Source organism: Anabrus simplex, chromosome 5 (assembly GCF_040414725.1).
Source record: "Anabrus simplex isolate iqAnaSimp1 chromosome 5, ASM4041472v1, whole genome shotgun sequence".
NCBI lineage: Eukaryota > Metazoa > Arthropoda > Insecta > Orthoptera > Tettigoniidae > Anabrus > Anabrus simplex.
In genome coordinates, this window is record NC_090269.1 from 359,879,665 (window position 1) to 359,905,720 (window position 26,056).

Below are 26,056 nucleotides of genomic sequence, written 5' to 3' on the forward strand. Positions count from 1 at the left end.
AATCCCGCCATTTATGTATTATCCAAAGGGCCGAGCTATTTCGTATTTCATTTGTTTTGCGGTGTTGCCACGTCCACTTTTTTGAACTCCGATTACATTTGAACTACATATGTGTAAACCGAGTTCAGTTTTATACAACACAATGAAGTCGTAATCTCAGTTCATTTTCAGAACTAAGTTCTTAATTGATCTCCAGTCAGATGTCTTTATACAACCGGGCCTTAGAAAACAAAAACAGAGACTTACGTTAGGACATTTAAAATAACAATCATAATCTTGTTCTTCTTTTGCCGCGTTCCCCCCAATCTATTTTCGCACTTGTGGACTTGGACATGTTTAACGGGCAATAAGTTGCCCTTACCGACGCCAGCTCTATGTAAAAGGATGTATTCACCGCTGCTTGTGTGTATGGTGGTTGGTGGTGTGTTAGGTTTGTGTTGAGATGTACACAAAGACCCAGTCCACGAGCCAGATGAATTAACCAGATGTGGCTACCTCGCCGTACCGTGCGGGATTCGAACCCGGGACCTTTTGAGCCATAGGCCGCGAAACCAGACATGGAGCCTAACAACAACAATCATCATAACAAATTACATTCAGTTTTATATAGATCGGTTAGATAATGTATCTACCGAGCGAATTGCTCGTGCAGTTCGGGGCTCGCAGCTTTGAGCTTGCATTCGGGAGTCATCGGGTTGGAGCCCCACTGTCGGCAGCCCTGAAGATGGTTTTCCGTGGTTTCCCATTTGAACACCAGGCAAATGCTGGGGCTGTGCCTTAAGGCCACGGCCGCTTCCTACCCACTCCAAGCCCTTTCCCCTCCTTTTCTATCCCATCGTCGCCGTAAAAGTTGTGCCGGTGCGCCGTGAAGAAACTTGTAACGATAATGTAAAGGCAGTTCGCATGCTAGTCATCACATTGCATAATATTTTCCTTCCCCTCCTCCCACCTGAGCGGAAAGGAACTGGCCACCCTACCGTACGTAAACTCCGGCTCAGGCACACCTCTGCGGAGGTTCGGACCTGCCTTCGGGCAGAATACACCCTTACCTTTACCTTACCTCCTCCCACTTGGTCCGTTCCGTATTATTTGGGGGTGGGGGGTATTACACTGCCGGAAAAATTAATAGCAACTCGGTGAATTTTCTCCTCATATCAAACTATTTCATGTTTTAGTGTGACAGGTCATTACAAAGTAATACAATCTATATATTCTCTGAAGGCTTGTTTTATTGACTCTCCAATGCAAGGTAACAAATTAATTTATTGCCCTTCACATAGCAGCCTGTGTAGCATTTCTTAATTGAAGGGAAAAAACAAAAATTTTACACTTCACTTATCTGGGCTCTAGTACTTGGTGGGATAGCCTTTTGACCTCAAAACTTCTTGACACCTCCTCGGCATGGAATCTACTATTGGAGAGTTTCAATGGGTATTCCATGATACCATATATTAACAATAGCCTCAATCAATTGCAGTCTTGTTTGGGGCTTCCTTTCTCTTATTTTCTTCTTTAGAATCGCCCACAAATTTTCTATCGGATTTAGGTCTGACGAATTTCCAGGCCAAGAGAGCGCTGTGACATTTTCTTGTTCACCTAAGAAGTCTTTGACCACTTTTTCACGATGGCAGGGTGCTGAATCATCCTGAAAAATGAATGGTTGTCCTGCAAATAAATCCCTTCCTGATGGTAACATTTTCTTCTCCAAAATTGTCTTGTATTTCTGCCCATTGATGGTGGATTCTAGGACATCAATACGCCCAACACCATTGTATGACAAACTCCCCCAGAGCATAACACTAGTTGGAAACTTCACAGTTTTCAGAGTACAGGCTGGATTCAGTGCTTCACCTGTTTTCCGAAACACTCAACAACCCCCAATATTGACTTTAGATTCATCACTGAAGAGAACCTTACGCCACTACTCAACTGGCCAGTGCTGATGATCTTTAGACCACTGAACACGCTTCATACGTTGCTGTTTGGTGAGCATTGGTTTCTTTACAGGCTTTTTGGACACCAAATCAAATTTTTACAATCTGTTCTTTACAGTTCTAGAACAAACATTAACCCCAGACATTTCCCTCCATTTGTCTCTAAGTACTTTCGAGGTAGCAAATCTATTTTCCAGACATAAACGATGCAAATCATTGTCAGACCTGGGTGTTTTCAGTTTTCTACCACATTTTCCCACTCTATCACTCATAAGACCACCCGTTTCTCGAAACTTGGCCAAGTGTCTCCCAATTATACTTTTGTGCACTCCCACAATTTGAGCTATCTCAGAATTAATTTTACCACATTCACTTAATGTCACAATCCGTGCAGCCTTTCTTGGTGATATATCACATTTTCTACCCATTTTTATTACAATTTGACACTCGAACTCTTTCAAGCAAAAAAGAAACAAACTGATAAACACAAAAACTTCTATGAGGATTCAGAGGGATTATTAACAGACAAGAAGTAGGAATGCACAACAGGAAGTAGTACCTAGCAGCTGTTTACACAACGGAGACATCTGTGGACGGTCAGTAACACTAGTAGAAGCATTTACTGCTATCTGGCGGTTCAATACACACTAGCATGTAAAGTGCAAAATTTTTGTTTTTTCCCTTCAATTAAGAAATGCTACACAGGCTGCTATGTGAAGGGCAATAAATTAATTTGTTACCTTGCATTGGAGAGTCAATAAAACAAGCCTTCAGAGAATATATAGATTGTATTACTTTGTAATGACCTGTCACACTGAAACATGAAATAGTTTGATGTAAGGAGAAAATTCACCGAGTTGCTATTAATTTTTCCGGCAGTGTATATGTGGCTGAAGCTCAGTTTTTCGGGCGGGTGCCCATCCTGATGACCTTGTGTAGAGGAATGTATTCCGTAGCCTATGGCGTGCTTTTGTGGTCTGTAGTGTATATTTGCAAGGATGTATATAAGGACGAACACCAACATCTTGCGCCAGAAGAACTAACCTGAGGCGGCCGAGAATCAAACCCGAGGTTTTCTTCTGAAACGATGGCCGCTATGCTGACGGTTCTGCCGAGGAGCTATACTATTATGAGCTTGTCTGTACCCGTAAACAGCTCATTTAAGTCACTTTTCTGAGCCTAGGTTTTGCAGTTATTTTTTCAGAATAGGAAGTGTCAGTGACAGTTTTTTTTTCTTTTCAGAATGGAGAGTAATTGCCAATGTCATTGGGTTCGATTGTCCATCATAACAGAAAAGACGTATTGCAGCTCGTGTGTGCGTTGGTACAATGCCGTCTTTGGATGCGTATACTGCTATGACGTCAGACGAGAGGATATGGATGTAGGCCGAACGCTGTGCTTGTGGGTTGGGTTGCGCTATCTTGATGGAGTAGGTTGAAAATATGTCTTCGTCTACGTTCCTTCTTGTTAAGTTGCTGATAATGTGCAGGACAGTGCAATAAGAAGAGGTAATCTTTTCCTGTTTTCGACTTGATCGTCTTGTTAATGTAGGTAGGATTGTGCAGTGTACTCATTCATTCGAGATGGGTGGATGGGTGTATGAATTCATCTTTTTTCTTCTTCCTGTTGTGGTTTGAAATATTTCACGATTGAAGCAATGGGTTCCAAATGTAGTAGGCAGACAATAGATTTGTTCCTTCGATCATATTTTAAAACGTTTCATCGCTGAATCCTGATTTTAGATTGGCGCCTCTGGGTTCTAGAGGTTAGCTCTGGTAACTTCGCCAGGCTGAGTGGCTCAGACGAAAGAGCACTGGCCTTCTGACCTCATCTCAGTCTGGTAGTATTTTAGAGTGCTGAAATACGTCAAAAATAAATAAATAAATAAATAAATAAATAAATAAATAAATAAATAATGGTGTTTGGCCTCCGGGGAGGCCTGGTGCAGGTCTTTCGAATTGACGCCTTATAGGCGACCTGGGCGTCTGTGAGGATCGGGCCCTATCTAGGATAAATTCTAATGAAAAGACATACCCAGCCCCGAACCATCCGAATTGTCCATTGAAGGGTAAAATCCCCGAACCGGCCGGGAATCGAACCCAGGACACCCCTTGGGCCGAAGGCCAGCACGCTAACCATTTAGCCATAGAGCCGGAAATAATAATAAAAATAACAATAGTAAAATCTTGATTGAGTGGCATAGGTGCTGACTTTTCACGTAGGCGGTCACGGTTCGAACCCTGGTCATTGGTTGTGGGCTTTTTGAAATAGTCACGTCCCTATAGTTCGTATTCTACTTAAAAATGGTGGTCCCAGGCTGTGATCACGATAGACTAATTTGTAAAACTACAAGCTTGATTTATTTGAAACATATCTTCATTTTGATTCTTATTTTTGTATCAAATAATACTCCTTAACTTGGCATAGAATTTTTCAACCTGATGATTGATATTTGACCTTTTATTTTCTTAAGTTACACCTGTGTTACCCATACGCTATTGATCAAATCAGACAGAATAGTGAATACATACATTTGCTTTTAGATTCCTTTCCTTGCTCGTATTATAAAAACATCGTTGTTTCATCGCTGAATCCTGGTAACATATCAACCCCACAGTGATTTACGGTACAATTCTAGAGACTTTCCTGCCCAGTTGGTTCTTCTCTTCGAATTTGAGAATTATAAAAACATACAGAACATTCAACCTCACCAGGAGTATTGAGATAAGTTTGATGATGATGATGATGCTGATAACATCCTCACGAATTGCGCAGAAAGAAGTGGATTGCGGAATATATTTGGACCTAAGAAGAACGATGATGGCTAGTGGAGGACTAGGAGCGGTATGGAGATATATCAGCCTTATAGCTAAGTGTAAATAAATTCATTCCAACTCCGTAACTTAACTGTGGTGTTAACTATGATGTTCCAAGCTCCTAAATGATGCAGCATCAAGAAGCAACAAAAGCAGGTTCGAGAGAGCTAATGGCGTAATGGTATTGTCCCTGGTTTCTTACCTGACCCGGAATTCGGCTCATAATAACTTAACAAGGCGTGTCCAGTACTCTGACACAGTTGAACTCCCAAGCAAAAACTTCAGTTCATTCGATACCAGTTCGTATTTTAGCAGGTGATGCTGATAAATCTGTTAGCCTATGCTAGTGAGACGTACGTCTCGTTCTTCTCAGAAATATACCTCGAAATATGTTTCAGCAGAATTGTAATATGTTTTATAGATATTTTTAGATAGCTACCAGGTTTGCTGACCTGTATGTTTGGTTCCGTAAAACAGGAACCTAAACCTTATAACTACTAACAGCAAAAAGGAGGATATTAAAATTTCTAGTATTGTTCAGGTATGTATTAGTGACACTTTAATTCGGACTTAAGTTTAAACTAGTGTGGAAATAATTTTTTTACTCAATCTTGTATTGGGGTAAAAGGTCAATCAGTGTCATTGATGATAAAGTTTCAAAAATCACTGTTGAAGAGTTAACGAGACCTCGCCATTTCACTGGAGGTGACAGAATATAGTTGCGCTAATACCATGACAGTAAAACAAGAACATCTTTATCAAAAAATTAAAGCCACATCGCTTAAAATTATATTTTTTGGGAGTCGAGAGTGTAACGGATTGTATAACATGGCAGAATGCACACTACATTCTCGCAACAGCACTGATTTTTTTTCTCTTCTCAGTAGCTAGATGATTTTTCGTGCACAGAACGAGACAGCTTGTTGGACGAATGAAGCAAGACCATTTCCTACTCCAGTCAAAAAATACAAATGGCTATTTACATCTATCAAAAGATGGCGCTATTTACTTCCAGTACTCGAAGTAGTCATTCATTTGTATGACTGGCTGGATCCTCAACAGCTCCGCCATCAGCTATCATAAAGAGGCGTACTAGGGAAATGAGGAGTGAGGTAGTTTCCCGTTGCTTTCCTCACTGAAGTTGCTATTACATATCAGTTTGCCAGGCCCACTAAAATGCGTGCACCAACCGACCCTATGAGCAACATTTTCACACCATTCATAGCAGGGACTGGCTGCATAAGGAATGGCATTACTAGCATCACTCATACCTCAGTCACTTTCATCTTGTCAAAGCCAAGGATAAAGCTGAGACAGATCAATGAAAGTAACAATATTGCTCTAGCCCATACCAGAAGACATAGTGCACTGTAAACACTACGTCCTGCCAGCAAAGGCATAGTCATTCATTTAGTTAATTTTTAATACGATGGTGACCGTCTAAGAAACACGGCCCTTGATTGAACGACTTTCTATTTTGAATACTAAACACTTTAAATATGCGCTATATTTTTCCTTTAATTTGACTACGCTTAAATACAATATTTCATATTTTAGCTTTCATATCCAGGTACAAGGCAGTCTCCTTCAGATTCTAGTATTTGCCAGTCTGTCACAAAGGAAATACGAGGTTTTTCAATGATAATTTCGTGTGACTATTTATAGCAAGAGTGGAGCCCTTGTAAGGCAGACCCTCCGGTGAGGGTGGGTGTCATCTCTCGTGTGTAGGTAACTGCGTGCTATTGTGGTGGAGGATAGTGTTATGTGTGGGGTGTGAGTTGCAGGGATGTTGGGGACAGCACAAACACCCAGCCCTCGGCCGGGAATCGAACCCGGGACCCTCTGAACCGAAGGCCAGTACGCTGACCATTCAGCCAACGAGTCGGACTTTCCTATGTTCAAATGAGAGTACTGATATAGAGACGTGTTTTTTAAATTTAGTTGAATTATCGTTAATAGTAATAAAAGTTAATAAAGTCTTTTCTTTTATTGAATGCAGTGTTGTTTGCTCTGAAATAAGACGGCGATACAAATTACGAAAGACGCTCGAAAGGCAAATACTTCGGTCTATATTTTTATCGGTGACCAAGTTTTTCCCACTATGACGGACTTATACGGGGAACTAAGGACGGAAATCAGTCCGTCCATCTGCTTGGAGTGTTGCTTAAGGCCTGGCACCTGCATCATCGTCACGGAACTAACTGGGAGAAGGAAAAGCTCGAGTGGTGACGACGGGATGGAAGAGAAGAGATATTAATAGTGCCTGTAGTAGCAGTGAGTAGTGCGGGAGTAGTCTGTTGGACAGACAGTTCGGTTTGTCGCTTTCTATCGAGATTGCATCTTAATATACAACTTGTGAGCCTAGGGTGACAGCCACGAACTCTGTGGTTGAGTTTTGCATTGCTTCTACTTAATTGTGCCACCCTCTTCATTGTTGTGCCTTCTTTCCTATTTTTCTCGGTTAGCTCTGTGTCTCTTCCAATCCTGACAGTATGGGGTTCGCGGTACCTAAAGAGTACGATTCTCCATCCATTACGACAATGTACAGTCCTTTGCTTAGCCCAATAAATTATGAGAAAGTATTTGATATTACACAACATTCTATATTGATACACATCCTCAAAGAAATAGGAATTGATAAGAATATACGTATTATTAAGAGCTTAATACTGGTATCAAACAACTGATATGGCAGTTACCGAGCTCCATAGCTGCAGTGGTTTAAGTGCGGCCAGTATCCAGTAGTCGGAAGATAGTGGGTTCGAACCCCACTGTCGGCAGCCCTGAAGATGGTTTTCCGTGGTTTCCCATTTTCACACCAGGCAAATGCTTGGGCTTTACCTTAATTAAGGCCACGGCCGCTTCCTTCTCATTCCTAGGCCTTTCCTGTCCCATCGTCGCCATAAGACCTATCTGTGTCGGTGCGACGTAAAGCAAATAGCGATATGGCAGTTGGAGTTCACTTTGCAAAGATTACCATCCAGTCTGGTGTCCGACAAGTGTCCGTTCAGAATTCACTATTCCTCATATTACTTTCAGAGTTTATTTTCGGGAAGGCCTTGATAGATTTGGACCTGGGAGTTCTTCCTAATGGAGAGCGTCTCAATAAAATCGTGTTCGCTGATGACACAGTTGTGTTTGTTGATTCCCTTTAAGGTTTAGAGCGATGAATTGGTGGGTAATATGTCAGAAGCAAGTGCGCTGTCAGGCAAGTCAATGTAGAAAAGATAAAAAATTATAATAAATGGTAAACAACAAAAACTTCCAGGAAAATTATTTCTAAATGGTACACAAATAGAGAGTGTGAAGAAGTTTAAAATACCTAGGGAGCTGTGTGAAATTCAGATTGATACCATTCAGTGGAAATCAAATGCCGAATAGAACAGGCACGAAATGCCATTGTCTAGATTTCGTTTTATTCTGAAAAGTCATTATTTGAATATCCAGAGGGAGCTTCGATTGGTGGAAAGCTACGTCTTCACAGTCTAGTTATACGGTGTAGAAATATAGACACAGACTGTACCCACTAAAATATTAAAAAATTAAAAAAGAAATATATTCAGACATGCTGAAAAGTTTGTGGACTCATATCAGTTACAGAGAAAGTGGCTGACAGTCGTGGGAGCGGAAACCTTGGATGATCTGGCTAAACAAAATCTGGGGACTTGGTAGTAATTGGACAGAACTTCTTGAAACTGCAGTTTACAAAGCAGAATTGCCATGTCAACCGTTCACATCCAGTAATGGATCGGCACTCGTAAAAAGGAGACACTCCTTTCCATTCTTTTATCATGCGCTCATTCTACAGAGAATCGGACATCTTCCTTTTCGTTTTCCTCCTGCAATTGAAGTTAATGGAGGATAGATATGTTGCAGTTCTCCATAAAGCAACTCAGTGTTGAAAACATCCTAGGGATATAAGCTACGAAGTGTACGTAAATAAAATATAATAAAGTATGACAATATAGTTTTTCTTTATCCCAAAAAATTACAATCATTTTATTAATAATTGTTATGTGGTCGATTAGATTATCAGTTTGCCTTATCCTACCACTACGAGCGCTAATGAGAGTTATTTGCATTGTTTCACTTAAGCACCACTACGAGCGCTAATGTGAGTCATACAGAGTTTCGCTTAGGTCCACATTCGTTGTGGACATTTTTCAAAAAATCAAACATTGCATGAGGGTATTGAACCAAGGAACATATTATAGAAATAATTATGTAACTAAGTTAATTTGGCTACCATTTGAATAAAAAAATAGAACGAGTAAAGAAATACGTGATTTTAGGCTATTTTTCCGGAGCTGCATTTAGGCCGGAAGTGATTTGTTTTCTAGTTTGATAGACCTATCCAAGACTCAATTTGGAACCTTTCCGGGCCCTTTAACCCTTCAACTTTCGGCACGATTGAGGAAATTGCTTATTTTTAAGTTTTTGGTAGTATGGAGACCCCTAATTTGTCTAAGAAATGTAAAATAAAAAAACCTGTGGCACGGCAGCCTATCATACGCCTTGGCTTGTCGAGACTGCTTTTGCTCAGCCAATGGCCTGATGTTTGATTTTTGGAGTCTCCATTGTCGGCTGCTCTGAAGATGGTTTCCGTGGTTTCCTTGTTTTCCTATCGGCGCCATAAGAGCTACCTGTGCCTGTGTGACGCAAAGAAAATAATTATAAATAAATAAATAAATAATAAAATAAATATCCAGTATTCGGGAGATAGTAGGTTCGAACCCCACTGTCGGCAGCCCTGAAGATGGTTTTCCGTGGTTTCCCATTTTCACACCAGGCAAATGCTGGGGCTGTACCTTAAGGCCACGGCCGCTTCTTTCCCACTCCTAGCCCTTCCCTGTCCCATCGTCGCCATAGGACCTACCTGTGTCGGTGCGACGTAAAGCAACTAGCAAAAAATAAAAAATAAAAAAATAAATAAATTGGAATCACGTGGTGTGGTCGATGCCTTCATTTTTCGGAGTGTCGGATCCCTCCATCTTTTCTCTCTGATTAGTGTTATTTAGAAGATAGTTGCCTAGTTGTACTTCCTCTTAAAACAATAATTACCACCACAACCACCACGACATCCTCAGCCGTATTGCTTGGCTTTCGTGACCGGACCACTGCCTCTCTTATCAGTCAGTTGGTCTTACGCGGCCGAGGAAGCCCCATTCCAGCCCTCAGTTCAGAATGAAAACACTCTTTGACATAGAGTATATCTTTTGTTTAGTTCGTGTACTGCGCCCCGCGCAGAAATTCGAGTCTCACGAGACTGTGTAGTAAGTTTGGCTTCTTAACTTTGCAACTATACATGCTATCTAAATCGTTAATATGCGGTTAAAAAGGTGAAAGATGAAAATATTCTTTAAATTAGTTTCAATAATCGGTGACGTCAAGGTGAGCGGTGTGCCGTCCGCCATTTTGTGTTGAAATCGAGATTGTCGCGAGGCAGCAAAATTAGTGTAGTTCGCGATTCCTTCGTGTTCCAAGTGGTATCCTTAAATTTGTCTCGTAGAACTCATCATATCAAATACCATTGGTCCTCATAATTTCTCTAATTTCTTGACAAGAACAGTTGAAAAGTTTGCTAAATTATTAAAGTGTCTAAATATCTGCGGCTGGGCGGAGTGGCTCAGATGGTTGAGGCGCTGGCCTTCTAACCCCAACTTGGCAGGTTCGATTCTGGCTCAGTCCGGTGGTATTTGAAGGTACTCAGATACGTCAGCCTCGTGTCGGTAGATTTACTGGCACGTAAAAGAACTCCTGCGGGACTAAATTCCGGCACCTCGGAATCTCCGAAAACCGTAAAAATAAGTTAGTGGGACGTAAAACCAATAACATTATTATTATTATTATTATTATTATTATTATTATTATTATTATTATTATTATTATTATTATTATTATAAATATCTGCGATCTAAATGGATCAGTAAGGTAAACACGTTCAGGAGGATAGAGGGAAATCCGAGGAATCGAGTTAAACTCAGGAAATATGCAGAACATGTCGGAGAGTAGTGCAGTGCAAGATAATGTATGTGCAATGGGATGCAAAGGCCAGGACTTACGCATTACCATGTATTCAATGATAGGTAAATAATTTGTAGCCATTGGAACATTAAAATCATATTCAGTACCCATTCTTGTCGTATGTAAATCGATCTGATTCACTTCTGTCAGAAAATCATTCTAGCCCACAAACCTTCCGACCGTGCTTTGATACAGCCCATCTGTTTTTTTTCTAGTGGTTTTACGTCGCATCAGCTCAGGCATATCTTATGGTGACGATGGGATAGCACAGAGCTAGGCATGGGAAGGAATCGACCGTGGCTTATTGAAGATATAAAAATGGGAAACCAGAGAAAACCCATCTTCAGAGCTGCGGATAGTGAGGTTCGAACCCATGATCTCCCGAATGCAAGCTAAGAACTACTGCTGAACTACACAGCCAACTCGCTCGGTAAAATACATGGACTGGTCGGAAATCGAATTCAGGCCTCCGGGTAAAGGCAGGCAAGCTACCCTCACACCACTGCAGCACTTATGTGCTAAGTTAATTACAATATTGTGTCACATAATGCTGCTGTTCATTTCAAAGTGACGTTCATGGAGCCTGTATAATTATCCATACGGTACTTCAAGGAGTAGTGAGCACTAGTCTCTGCTCTGTGTTGAAGAAAGTGCAGAAATTAAACTGTCAGAGCCGCGATACAGAACACCATTAATTTTAAGTTGAAAGGCAAGCCATTTCAACTTGGCTGTTCCTCTTAGCTTTAAATAATTTTATCCCGTCGTTAGTCACCACTTCCGGTAGAACATTTTCGCGTGAACGCCTGCAGTAATCGTAAATAGGCTACCTGGCTAACGTGTTGCACATCGGGAACGCCTTTATTAAGGAGTCTATATTAATCTATTACTGTAGCAGTCTTAGTAATAAACGGTGTATTACTTTAATACCAGGTTTGTACATCATTTATGTGCAATTTGTTACTAATAAAGCGCATAAGCTATTGTTAGTCACTGAATTGCTTATACAGACAAAGTCTCTTGTATAAGCAGCAGCGAGTGACGAAAAAGAGCGATCAGTTTATTTTAGTGGTATTTAGTGTCTGAAGTAATATAATCGTGGTATTGTATTTGAGTTATACATCAAGCACATATTGAGAGAATGGAAAATAACATTGACGATCTTGACGATATTTTTTATCTTAGAAGGCTTAGAGAACATTTAGAGGCTATGAATATGTTCGTAAAATAACACTTGAAGAGACGGAGTGATACATTTCTCCTAGATGACAAAAGTTTTGAAATGAAATATGTTTACGAACGATATGCTCGAATTGCCATTACCACAGACAGAAATGACACAGTGAATAATCTAAGAGGTCGCTCTATATATTGCGAAATTCGTGTTCTCAATGCATGAGCGCGGAATAAGGTTAGTACTTATCAGTGACATAATTATTACTAGTGAGAATAGTATACCGCTGAAATAAGTATATTACCGTTCTGTTCTTGTTTATTCGAATATTCTATTCATGCTACCACGCGGCTTCTCGGAAGGTTTTGTTCCCATATAACCAGCAAAAGCGTCATGAAGGCGGCGAAGAAATATGTCGGTGAACTGCAGAAAGAGATTCCTGCGGCTTGGAATGAGTGTATACGTGCAAGTATAGTAATGCAGTGCGTATTACCACGTTTATTAGTAAGGAACATATACAACGCTTACAACGGACCGAGCTCGATAGCTGCAGTCGCTTAGTGCGGCCCGTATCCAGTATTCGGGAGATAGTGGGTTCGAACCCCACTGTCGGCAACCCTGAAGTTGGTTTTTCCTGTGATTTCCCATATTCACACTAGGCAAATTAAGGCCACGACCACTTCCTTCCCACTCCTAGCCCTTTCCTATCCCATCGTCGCCATAAGACCTATCTGTGTCGATCCGACGTAAAACAACTTAAGAATAACGCTTACACGGGGTTAATACAATGTATAACGATCCAAGTGTTAAACTGTATAAAGATTTTTTTTTTATTCGTATGTTTGTGTTTCGAGTACATTTATGGTTTATCTTCAAAATATTAACTGAATTATCATTTTCCCGTAAATGAGAAGTTGCCGTTTCTGCTGTATGATAGAACACACTGTAGCGACTAATACCGGCCTATACAGTGGCGGTATAATAGTTAAAATTATGTTCAATTCATTAACACATGAAACAGATTTTTTTCTTAACCACTTCAGAACCAAGACCAATTGAAGGTGCACTCAACCGCACGAAATTTGGCCGTTGCAGAAGACGACTTTATTTCAAAATCCTCGTGTTTGAAACAGGATGGACATGTTGTGCAGGTGATAAGATTCCAAGTGTAATCTCTTCGGCCACCGGCTATCCACAGTATACACATATCCGTGCCTTTCGAGAAATAAAATTAAATATTTCTTTGCCGACCAATTTTTGTGCGGTTTACATACATTTTCAATTATAGACTGTTACGTTCTTCACCGTTCAGTCTGTAAACTTCTGTGAATTAACTGAGGGCCTCCACAATCTTCTATTTACAATTAGTTTTGTGGCCTGGTTTCCACTTCTTATCATCAATATAATTAAGAAAATAGTCTAACCTTCGTTGCTGTGGTCCTCCCTACTTCCCTTACCCTCCATGGCTGAGTCCATTATTTTCCTAGGTAACCTATCCTCCTTCATTCGCTTCACATGCCCCCCCCCACCACCACCACCGAACCCAGTTTTCGCGTATTTCTTCATCCGTCAAGCTTATTCCTAACTTGGCCTGTATCTCCTCATTTCGAGTACCCTTCTGCCAGTGTTCCCATCTGTTTGTATCAGCAATCATTCTCACTATTCATGTTTCATGGTCAGTCGATAAAAATAAATAAATAAATAAATAAATAAATAAATAAATAAATAAATAAATACATTGAGTACGCCGCGGGTATTTTGGCCGTGACAATGCCTCTCCGGGACGAAAGATTTGCATTGCAGTGTTTTAACATGTTAACTTACAGCTAACTTTATTCTATTTCACAACACTATTTACAATTTTAGGAGCATTTAGTTCTGTAACCACCCAGCGAGTAGCTGCGCGGTTTGGGTCACATAGCTGTCAGCTTACATTCGGGAAATAGTGGGCTCTTACCGCACTGTCGGCAGCTCTGAAGATGGTTTTCCGTGGTTTCTCTTTTTCGCACCAGGAAAATGTCGGGGCACTAGCGTAATTAAGACCTCGGTCGCTTCCTTCCCACTCCTAGCCCTTTCCTATCCCATCGTCGCCATAGGACCTATCCATGTCGGTGCGACGTAAATCAAATTGTAAAAGAAAGAAAATGAAGTTGTTTAATCGAAACACACGATTGAGAATGAGATGGTGATATGAGATAAACTTTGATCAAACTTCTACATCCACCTTGTGCATTAGATGTTGTAGTTGTGCCTCAGTGGCTCTCTCTTGCGGTTTCGAATGCGATGATGACGCAGGGTCGACTTACCGGCGCGCTACTTCCGAGTTCATCACCGCATAAGGGTACGAACATACCGAAGATGCATCGCAGCTCGCGGTTTACATCGCGGTCGATGCCTCGATGTCACCTCCTGGTAACACAAACACAGAGTTTTAAATGGAACAGTTCATGTCAAAGATGCTCGCTTCCATTCACTGTCGCCATTTACCAGGAGGTCTAGCGCGATGACAAGAAAGTTTGTGTTCTCATCGCTGTAGAACGAGAGGCATCGATGCAGCTTGTTCCTGATTGGCTTATCCGGATTGAGATCACGTGATATATACCCCCGTTGTACTGTGCCGTTGATCCGGGTGTTCACAGAGCCCGCGTGTGTATTCGTGTGGTACTTCACAGTATTAGTTTTTGATTCCACATTGTTGTATATGTATTGGAACGTCTCAAGGGACATTCTCATGTATCAATGGAATCTGTCCGCGTGGTGTTTCAGTTCTTCAAGTAAGTTGTGATTTTCCCCCAGCGCCTGCCTTCTTTTATTTATAGGAGGAGCATTCCACTGGCGGGTTTACTGATTTGAAAGTAGCCACCATCGTGTGCTTATGCACAATGAATCTCTACCTCCACTGTCACTTGAATATGTACTCTATACTTGTAAAAGCTCAGTAGTAGAGGATAAATTATCTTTAACTTGAACGCGGAGATCTAAACATAACGTCCACTCACTGTAAACACATCTCAGAACACTGAAAGGTAAACCTCCCCGGTATGTTCACCCTCGATCGACCGCGACGTAAACCCCGATTGCGACCGCGAGCTGCGATGCATCTTCGGTATGTTCGTACCCTAACTCTTGATCACCATTGTGTTCGTCCCGCCAAGTTCCCTTCTTCTTTTTCTTCAGCTTTGTCCTTCCTGCTGGTGGGGTCCGCTACATGGATTCGTTGTCTCCATTTAGTTCTATCCTGGGCTATGTCAGGGTGGAGATTGATGCTCTTCAGATCTTTGTGAAGGTATCGGCCCATCGCTGTTTTGGTCGTTCCTTTGGTCTCGTACCGGCGACTTCCAACATGTAACCAGTCTTCGCGATAGTAAATGCCCAAACCATCGTAGACGACTTCGCGCATTTTTTCTTGAATCTGTGCAACGCCAAATCTCTTCCTGATGGATTCATTGGAGATACGTTCCAGTTTAGTGACGCCAACCCCGCCAAGCTCTCTTCATAGTGTATAAATGGTTACTCATATAGTAACAGCGAATTTTGTTTGTTTATACATTTTCAATGTTTTACTTTCACTTATTTTCAAACTGTATCAATATTCCCAGTGATGTCGCTTGTATTTGTTAGCCTGCCTATTTGCGAACGAAGCGAGACTAGAATCATTTAAATAGGTGGACGCATTCATTCGCTGTGGAAGGCGCTCCGAAGCATGAGGCATCCGTGGGGAGAAGTTGCATCATAGCGCTGAATTTATCGTAATGTGATTTAGCTGGAACTTTGAGTTGCCTAGCAATATCCGAATATTAAATGTATCTCGTATAGTTTGCCAGAAACAATTTGTGATACGCAGGCTGATTTTCGTAATGCCTATGGGGTCACATTACAATATTTTTCTTTCTTTTCACACAATTGACTAAGAAGTCCCGTATTTAATTACTAGAGAATGCACTTCACGGAATGTTATTCCAAATGAGGGTACACATGTGTACCATAAGGGATGATGACCGGGCGAGTTGGCCGTGCGCGTAGAGGCGTGCGGCTGTGAGCTTGCATCCGGGAGATAGTAGGTTCGAATCCCACTATCGGCAGCCCTGAAGATGGTTTTCCGTGGTTTCCCATTTTCACACCAGGCAAATGCTGGGTCTGTACCTTAAGGCCACGACCGCTTCCTTTCAACTCCTAGGCCTTTCCTATCCCATCGTCGCCGTAAGACCTATCTGTGTCGGTGCGACGTAAAGCCCCTAGCAAAAAAAAAAAGCATATGGGATGACATATTTTTTGGATTTATTACTGGAAGTGTATTGAATGCAACCATCAAGCATGCAGGTGTGAGAATAAAATTACATCGAAAGGTTACACAAATCAAAAATCATTAAGCGGCTTTATACATTTAATATTCATATTTTGCTTTTTTTTAATGTTCACCTTCGTCTGTTTGTCAGTTTTCATGCAAGAAGTCTCATTAATTGTTTTTAGATAATTTTTTATTTATGGAATATTTGTGTGTTTCAGTCATAGCAGTATACATGGCATATGAGCACGACATTGCTCTGTATTTTGCAAGACATTTATTGTTTGAGTTTCATTATTTACTCTTCATTCTAACTTCATATTTCCTAACATAATAGGATGATTCACAAAATTTTTATAGAATTCTTTGTAACTATTTTGAAACTAAAATGATCACATTTAATTCAAAACTGATGGGGTTATAGGTGAAAAGCCATCGAATGATTCTATGCTTTCACAAATTAAAATGTGATTTTCCTAAAATTTGTATCATCTACTCTGTTAATCGCACGTTGATTCATTCTCTAAAAGAAAACGTCTTCTATCAAGAAAAAATGAACAGCTTGCCCGTTTTTGCTGTATTTTCAGGAAAATATGAAAGAAATATCGGAATCTGATTTTGAAAATCCGCTTATAACCAGTTGTATCACACAGAATCAACTTTTTTTGGACACTTGATGATAAAGTGTATAAGGACAAATTTCAAGAAATCCCCTCCAGTAGTTGCAGATAGTTGCATATTTTCTTAAATGTACGTTCGCTTTTTATGTAGCCCCTTAAAAATGAGCTCATGTGTAGGCATCTTGTTTTCATCTGCCATCATGATAGTAGTGAATGTTTATTTCCCTCAAGCATGATCCTGTTCTAGTGTAAGCTGGCATATGGTGTAGATTCAAAAGAAAACAGAGGTTGCCAGCTGTCTCGGTTTGTATGACAGAGGTTGTCATTGACCAAATAGTTAATTTCAGGTGTGCTTGTGTTGTGTTTGGGGGTGGGGGTGGCGTGGGGATTGGGATGTCTAAAGAGGTTGTACTGACAGGAAAAAAGAGACTAATATTGAAACTGTACGTCGGAAACATTCTGGGAGGGGGGGGGGATGTATTCCTCACTAGAATTACTTGTTCATTGATGTATTTCAGCCAGTATCGTCAGTTTAGATCAACCATAGTGTGTCGGGAGTGATAAGCAATGACAGCACCGTTGGAGATAGCGCTATGGAGGAGGTGTGTAGGGTTATAATTAGGATTGTGCATGACGTCATCGTCGCGCGGGCTATTCGGGGTCGTGACTCGATGCTAGCTCCTCCACAAGATTCTCTGCACTGAAGGACAAAATAATGATTGACATACCACTGCACTGAGAGCGATGAAAAACAAGCTTTTGCTGTTCGCAGTTTCTCTGAGAATTCAGACTGGAAGGAGCGATATTTTAAATTTGATACAGTAGCGACACCCTTTAGTCCCAGATTGACAAACGTGTCACAAGACAACATGGTGCAGGATGAAGACCTACTTTCGGACAGCTGTTGTCTTGAGGAAGAACGGTATGAATGGTTCCAGCGTTAATGCTTTAAAAAAAAAAATTTTTTTCGTAAGCAGGGCTTCTGTTTGCCATGCCAGATAGCCCCCCAGTTCCTTACCTCTATACAACATTTCTTTGGCCGAATTATTTTCTCTTCTGACCCCGATTGTTTTCGGTTTGCTAGGCCCAGGTAGACTTCATTTTTCACGCCCTTCGGAGTAGTTCGTGTTCCTCGTAGCCATTCCCTTTCTTTCATTGCCACCTGCATTCTTCGAAAGATCGAACCTCATCTATATTTTCCCCTCTGATTAGTATTAAGAGAGTATGGCTGTACTCTCTTGTAAAACACTAATCACCACCACCACCTTCATACTGAAGAAAAGTCCTTGGACATTGCAGGGATTCATTTCTGGGGTTACCTGTATTGGTGTCTATACCAAGCAATAAACTAGGTTGAAAGCTATTTTTTTATGGACATGAGACCAGTCCTGTCTGTTGCCATTTCGTGAGGGATGCAATATTTTTGCAATAATTTATTGGTGCAGTCTTGAGTGAAATAAAACTCTCATTTCTGGCGCAGGCTGTAGAGGGTACCGGATAAATGACATTCACTGCCAGTCATGGTGCTGTGAAAGGTCAGAGGTGCTGAAATAGCGCATCCTGGTTCAAGTGCTCCTAACGCATTCACTTTGCCTAGTATACATGATCAAAGCATATTTCCGTGTTGAGGAATTTCCCTATCACAGCAAATTTTACCGGGGTGCTTTTGGAGAACACGAGTAGTGTTTGGGTTGGTGACGTAACCGATGAGGCAAGTGTAGGTATTTCCTAGCTATTTGCCTATTGCTGTTTCTTAACGGAAACAATATTTTTACATCTGCAACCTGGCATGGTCCAGAGAAAAATGTAGTTTCCACTGAAGTCTCTCATTGGTGGTGCTCAGCAATGCTATTCAGAAAACTAGAGCCTCGGGATGCTGCGGAACGCATTATTCATAGCGCCAGTCATGCTGCAATATTACTTTCTGGTTCACAGGAAAGCAGTGGTAAAGTACCTCATTGTAGCACCACTATTGGCTTTTTTAATCTCTGCAAGTACATGACCCTCGGTGGTGTTAATTGAGGATGCAACCAGAATAATAATATTATTTGTTTTTATGTCCTACTAACCACTTTTACGGTTTTCGGAGATGCCGAGGTGTCGGAATTTAGTCCCACAGGAGTTCTTTTACGTGTCAGTAAATGCACCGACACGAGGCTGACGTATTTGAGCACCTTCAAATACCACCGGACTGAACCAGGATCGAACCTGTCAAGTAGGGGTCAGAGGCCCAGCGCCTCAACTGCCGGAGCCATTCAGCCCGCATTCGATCAGCCTATGGACTGATGACTTAACGTATAACATCTATCATAATGCAAAATACGAACCGCTAGGGGAACAGGAAACCATTGTGATTTATTTTTTCCCAGAGCCTTTCTACAGCCGTATAGCGTCTTTCAGAGGTCATCCTGGGTGTGACTTTCTCACAAGTTTCCAAACATACCTCGGAGCTTCTTTCGCAGTCTTGAACCACAAGTTTTCATTGTCGCACATTAGGCTATACAGACTTCATAGTAAAGCAGCAGTTAGGACACACAATAAGCACAGCGTACTTATGATCGCCATATGCCGTCTCAAAAAATGTAACAATGGCAAAGTCAATACTCCGAAACCATCCGACTTCCCTCAATGTACTGGTCTAAACATTAGCGAGATTTTAGCTAGGGTGAGCGTCGTGTTGCAGCGCTTGAATACTCGCGAAGTATGATGAACTGTTGAAACGGATTGGGAATGGAGAAGGAAGTGACAAGAGAGAAACAATTACAGCGCCTCGCTGCGGGAAGCCAGCGAGTAGTATGGAGTGGGCGGAGGAGTGCTGACAGATGGATATGCCGGAACTGGAGCGCCCAGCGGTAATAACCTTTAAAGTGTAACCTACTGCATGGTCTCACCGAGCATGGTGTAGGCTGTTCAACTAACGCTCTCTTACGTACCGATGTAGTTATAGCATGAAAAAAAAAAAAAAAACCTTATATTTGTTGGAGTAACTGCTGGAGCTTCTGCTCTATGCATCATCTCGAGCCGTGCGCGGTCTGTTGAGCAAGACTCAAAAGAGCGTTGCTGACTCTGTGACGAACTTATCTGGAACTTCGCACCGAAGTTTGGCTAGTTATGACAAAATTAAGTTACACCCTAACGATATTCTGTGTATTATTATTATTATTATTATTATTATTATTATTATTATTATTATTATTATTATTGCTGTTGCTAAAACTGATATTAAAACCAACTTGTACCACATCGAGCCTATTGAGATCCTTGCCCTGTCAAACGACTGCTGCACTGTTAGATGGCTTGTAGATATTGGAGTGCCCGATAGTGCGGGACAACATCCTCATTCTTATTAGCTTTCGCGACCGGTCCAGAATTTAAATCCTCGTATTGGCCGGGAATCGATCACGGGGCTTCCGGGTAAGAGCCAGCTGCGCTCGACCACCACCACCACCGTTGATTTTATTAGTTTTCCGTCACATGGACTACTTTTGCGGTTTATCGGAGACCCCGAGGTGCCGGAATTTTGTTATGGAGGAGTTCTTTTTACGTGGCTGTAAGCCTAGTGACACGAGGCTTGCTAATATGAAATTTCACCGAACTGAGTCGCGTTCGAACCTGCCAACTTGAGCTCAAAGTCTCCCTTCTACCGTCAGAGCTATACCCTTGCCGGTCTTAATAAACAGGTCCACCGGTAGAGTTTTAAGGCTCTAGTATTGTCTTTACCTATTTTTAATTATAAGGTTGCCCATAACTTATCTTGCGTCTGAAAATTCGCTCTCTTAGATGTTTCACTATCTACGCGTGGCTGTTGACCAAGATGTTCCACACTCTTTACACGATCTATCAACAATATTGAAGGTAGTACAGTTTCACGAATTCAATATAGCAAAACCAGTAAACCCACGCGAAACTTTAGCACAAGCAATCTTTCCCTGCCCCCCCCCCCCTCGCGCCTACTAAAAATAAATTACGCTGTTCTTGGGTTGTTGAAATACCCAGCGAAGTGTGTACACAGATTAAAGGTCGATTCACACATCTCCGGGACGTGACGGCGCTCTCCGTGTCCGTATCCGTCCTTTCCGACATGAATATTTCACGTCTGTTCTCACACTTCAGTTCCGTGCAGTTCCGTGCAGTTGTAAGTCGGCAATCAAGTGTTCCATGATGAGTTTTCTTAGCGATGATGAACTGTTAATGATAGCTATAATCTTGGATGAAGAGGAGAAAGAGAGGAAGAAACAAGTGATTCCACAAACCAAGAGTTTGTCAATCCACAACTCCAAAACTTACCCCCTCGTGGTGGGAATTCGACCAGAGAGGCTTTCTGCATAAGGGATAAGTTAAAAGATTATTTCTGCTCAGAAGCTGGTTCAGTACCATGGCAAGAACACATATGAAAAATGTCGATAACGTCACTTAGAGAGTGGCTGAAGACCTTTCCGATATGCTAGTATATTAAGTTCTGAGAATGCCAATTTTTAGTAACATAATTAGTATATTATGATTATTATATTATTTTATATAGGCCTACTGTATATGATTATACTCGTATAATTGTTATAACAGTTGTTTATAATGTTATGTTTATAACTATATTAAATTTGGATTGATATTCACATTGTCGCAGGTACATAGGCGTCGACTTGTTAAACATTTAGAAGGTGGGGGGGGGGGGTTGTGCAATAAAGTGAGGTATTAGTAAATTATTTACTACAACTACTAGCGAAGAAAGTATTAATGGTATTAGTACACTACATTTGCTTTTAATTGCTTGAAAAATTAAATGAAATTGTTGATTAATTTTTAATGCCCCTGACTTTGTAGGTTGGAGGCAGAAAGTGCCTTGTCGCGATAAAGTCGCTGCCTATGTACAGACAGACTGATTTTCTTACTCTTAAGAGCAGAAAAAATTGGTTACCTACCTTCAGCTTCCATTTTCTCGCCAATTTCCTCCCATACACGCTTCTTCAAAGCACTATCCATATATTTGAATCAGCTAAATTATATATAAAAGAGTGTGCCTTCACTAATTCAATCAGCAGCTCGTCCTTCATTTTGGGAGATAAAGTTCAAACGTACACAGATAACCTCAGTACTCTACGAAAGCAGAGAAGCAGGAAGACGCGATGAGAGAAATCACGTCCGTGAAAGCAAGAAAATATCGTTGGCGAGCGAATACGTATTGCCGGCACGGATCACGGAGAAGCACTGAAGGTCACGGCGAATGACGTCAACGGAAGTGTATGAACTCATCCCTTCATTTACATGGCGACGATATTTTATTTTCACGGAAGATGCCGTCACGGCACGGAAAGCGCCGTCACGTCCCGGAGATGTGTGAATCGACCTTAATAACGCGAGTTTATTAATGTGAACGTATTTACAGTATATCGTTTTATACAATATTTCATCGAGCAAGTGGCTACGTGGTTTGGGTCACGTATCTAACTGCTTGTATTCAGGAGATAGTGGGTCCGAACCCCACTGTCCCCAGCCTTGAAGATAGTTTTCCGTGGGTTTCCTTTTACACACCAGGCAAATGGGCTGTACCTTAAGGCCACGTCCGCTTCCTTTCCACTTCTAGCTCTTTCCTATCCCATCGTCGCCATAAGACCTATCTGCGTCGGTGAGACGTAAAAAGACAAAACAAGAACTTCCAATTCAAAGGTGGCACTACTTGAGAGCGATACTACCCTTGAAATACAGCAACACGAGTTCGCGGCAAACCTTTGAACTAAACCACCGCGCTTTGTCAGCCAGTGCCACAACGCCTGTGATATAAAAGTCCAACTTCTGGGCATCTGAGAGGATCATTAGTTGTTAGCAAGATCATTAGAAGTTCAGTCTATGTCACGCAACATTAGTACCATGGTTACCGCTTGCATCGGCAATATTTACGCGCGGTATGACTGTTTTATGTTTATTTTTCTCGCAGACGACTCGCACGACTTAGCCCTGGACCACAATGACGTTTCTCTTCACATTAATACACCACGGCATTCTATGTCGCTTACTGGTCACGAAATGATAGGATTGATAGAAGCAAAGCCTACTACTTCTTTTTTTCGTACATAGCGCATCCAGTGCATCTGGCCATTGTTGATACAGAAAACATATCTAATTATATTGACATGGCATCGTACGATGGATGTGTTATTAATGTAACAAGTTTTTCAGCGAATTACAAGAACAACTTCAAGGATTTACTTCAATTCTATGTACGTCACAATTTGATTTCAAATAGCAGAGTATGTGAATGGTGTGGCCGTCACGTCAAATTATTAGTGAATGAGAAGTTCAATCGTGTTGTTTATTCGTGTCGTCGCCTAACCTCCACTACATTAAGGTTGGTTCCATTTACATACATTCTTCTTCTCTATTATACATTGTTTATCATTCACGTTACATTTCGTTGTGATTTTTTTCTTCCGGTGTCGGGAACGCTACGTACTACTAATAATTAGGCCTCTATTTCTTTTTTATATTCAATCACGTTGTTATATAATCGTCAATAATCGTGGCTGGCGTTGGCACGAATGGACTCTGCATCGCCTGAAGATTTGCCCTATGAAATGTCACTACCATAGTTCAACATAGCCAGATATTCTTACTCTTATTTGTTTCATATGGTTATTCTTTGACATTGCCTCACTCTTAGGTCTTTTCATCGCGTAAGTTGGTCATAACTTCTGTCTGTATTGAATTATGGGAACGACATTTCAGTGGACTAGCCTTCAACCAATGGCAGCGTCCATTCGCCCATCGTCAGCCATGATTACTATGATACAAACTTGCGTGACAAGGTCTGAACTTTTACCGCAAGATCATACCTTCTCCCCGTAATGATTGTTAGTTATTAATATATTCATTTAGACGTGAAGACAGATAATGTTAATCCAAATCTGTCTTTTTAATTTGCGCCGTCATCATAGATTCAAAGCAAGACTTGAATCGGATGTTGAGGATATTAAAGGAGGCTCTGGAAAAAATGGAAACTTAAAATCAATACAAAAAAGTCTTCAGGCAATGTTAATAAGCAGAAGTGAAGTAAACTGAAGCACGGCTCCCGAATAATAGGAAAGGTACAACTGGAGGAAGTTAAATGATTTTTGCTTCATGGAACCATTATTTACCAGTGAGAATAAATAGGCTATATGCATATGATAGAGACCAAAAGAAGAATTGCAATCCAAATAGTTCCTAATAATGAACAAACATCTGAATATTAATATAAGGAAGAAGTATGTACAAATCCTATGTTTGGAATGTCCTTGCATATGGAATCGAGACGTAGACTTTAGGCATACGAGGAAAGAAGTAGTAGTAGTGTTAGTAGTGTTTCAGGAGGAGAGTGACCAGAAAACGATGGATTGATGGGAACAATAATTGGGAAGTTTTGAAAGAGAGAAATGAGAAGATAAATCCGTTCAGTTAAATAGGGAACACGAAGGCAATAATGACAGGGTGACGTAATTTAATAAGGCATAATAATTTCATCTCCTGTGTACTGGAAGATAAAGAGATGATGACGGCCAAGACTCTCGTACACGAAGCAACTTTGAGAGTCATTGAGTTGCAGTTCGTATTTGAAGCTGGAACCTGGTTGGTAACATGCAACTTTGGTCGCAGCGACAAGCCTTTAGATGTTTAAGATGATGATGACGACGTAGGTCTTCTAATGACCACTTCTTTGCAGTTCAAGGCTAATTCTACGTAAAAATGTCAGTTTTCTTCCAGCTTTTTGAGATCTTTAATGTTGAGTTATTAGTATCATATCAGCTATTACTATCACATTTTCAGTGTATTCGAGTAACAGGTATTTTTCAGAGAATATAATCTAAGGTTACGACTAAATATGTTTTATAATTCCTTTTTTGCTAGTGGCTTTACGTCGCACAGACACAGACAGGTCTTATGGCGACGATTGGATAGGAAAGGGCTGGGAGTGGGAAGGAAGCGGCCGTGGCCTTAATTAAGGTACAGCCCCAGCATTTGCCTGGTGTGAAAATGGGAAACCACAGAAAACCATCTTCAGGACTGCCGACAATGGGATTTGAACCCACTATCCCTTGCATGCAAGCTCACAACTGCGCTCCCCTAACCGCACGGCCAGCTCGCCTGGTGTTATAATTCTTTAAGGTACTATGTACTGTTGCAGAAAACTAACCACGATGTCTGTTACCTTTCTTCTAGGCTAAGTTGATGAGGTTATGCTGGTCTAGATTCTTAGTCAAGTCTGCTTTGATACTACTGGTCTCTGGAAAGGACACTTGATAAGTCACGAACTGACCGATAATTCCTGAATTCCATATGATTTCCTCCCCTAAGAGTAACATATTTTGCCGGACTGAATATCTCACCATCAGACGGTAGAATGCTGGCCTTCTGAGATCAAGTTGGCGGGTTCGACGCCCGCTTAGTTCGGTAGTATTTGAAAGTGCTCATATACGTCGGCCTCATGTCGGTAGATTTACTGGCACGTAAAAAAACCGCGGGGCAAAATTCCGGCACATCGGCATTTCCGAAAACCGTAGAAGTCTGTGGGACGTAAAATTATTATTATTATTATTATTATTATTATTATTATTATTAGTAGTAGTAGTAACATTTTTGTTTGAATTTAATGCCCTGAATTTGCTTGTTCTCATGGTTTCATTTTCCGTACGTATCATACATTATTTGACTGGTGGTACTTTTTTGCATTTACAGGCCAATCAGCTACTCTTAACATCGGTCCCTAACTCGAACCCAATACCTCACCTGGAAACGAGACGAGAAACTACGAAGACGCTGATGCTGAACATATCTTAGCACTAAAAGGTAAGTACAAACATGCTTATTTATTTATATATTTATATATATTTATTTATTTATTTATTTATTTATTTTATTTATTCATGCATTCATTCATTCATTCGAGATAACAATAATAATAGTATGACCTCGGCTGACATGTGCAGGCATTTTAATATGGCGCCATTTAGATTGCCTCCGTGTCAATTTTGAGGTTCACCGAGCTCGATAGCTGCAGTCGCTTAAGTGCGGCCAGTATCCAGTATTCGGGAGATAGTAGGTTCGAACCCCACTGTCGGCAGCCCTGAAGGTGGTTTTCCGTGGTTTCCCATTTTCACACCAGGCAAATGCTGGGGCTGTACCTTATTTAAGGCCACGGACGCTTCCTTCGCAGTCCTAGCTCTTTCCTGTCCTAT

General features: G+C 41.1%; 1 protein-coding gene across 1 annotated transcript in view; it reads left to right on the forward strand.

Annotated features, from left to right (window-relative positions):
• The window catches only part of rhea (Talin_middle and talin-RS domain-containing protein rhea), a 419,010-nt gene that overhangs the window by 77,793 nt on the left and 315,161 nt on the right, over positions 1 to 26,056 (forward strand). The window contains exon 2 of the mRNA XM_068227664.1: positions 25,557 to 25,667. The gene's annotated coding sequence lies outside the window, so the exon portion shown is untranslated. The remainder of the gene's footprint in view (positions 1 to 25,556; positions 25,668 to 26,056) is intronic.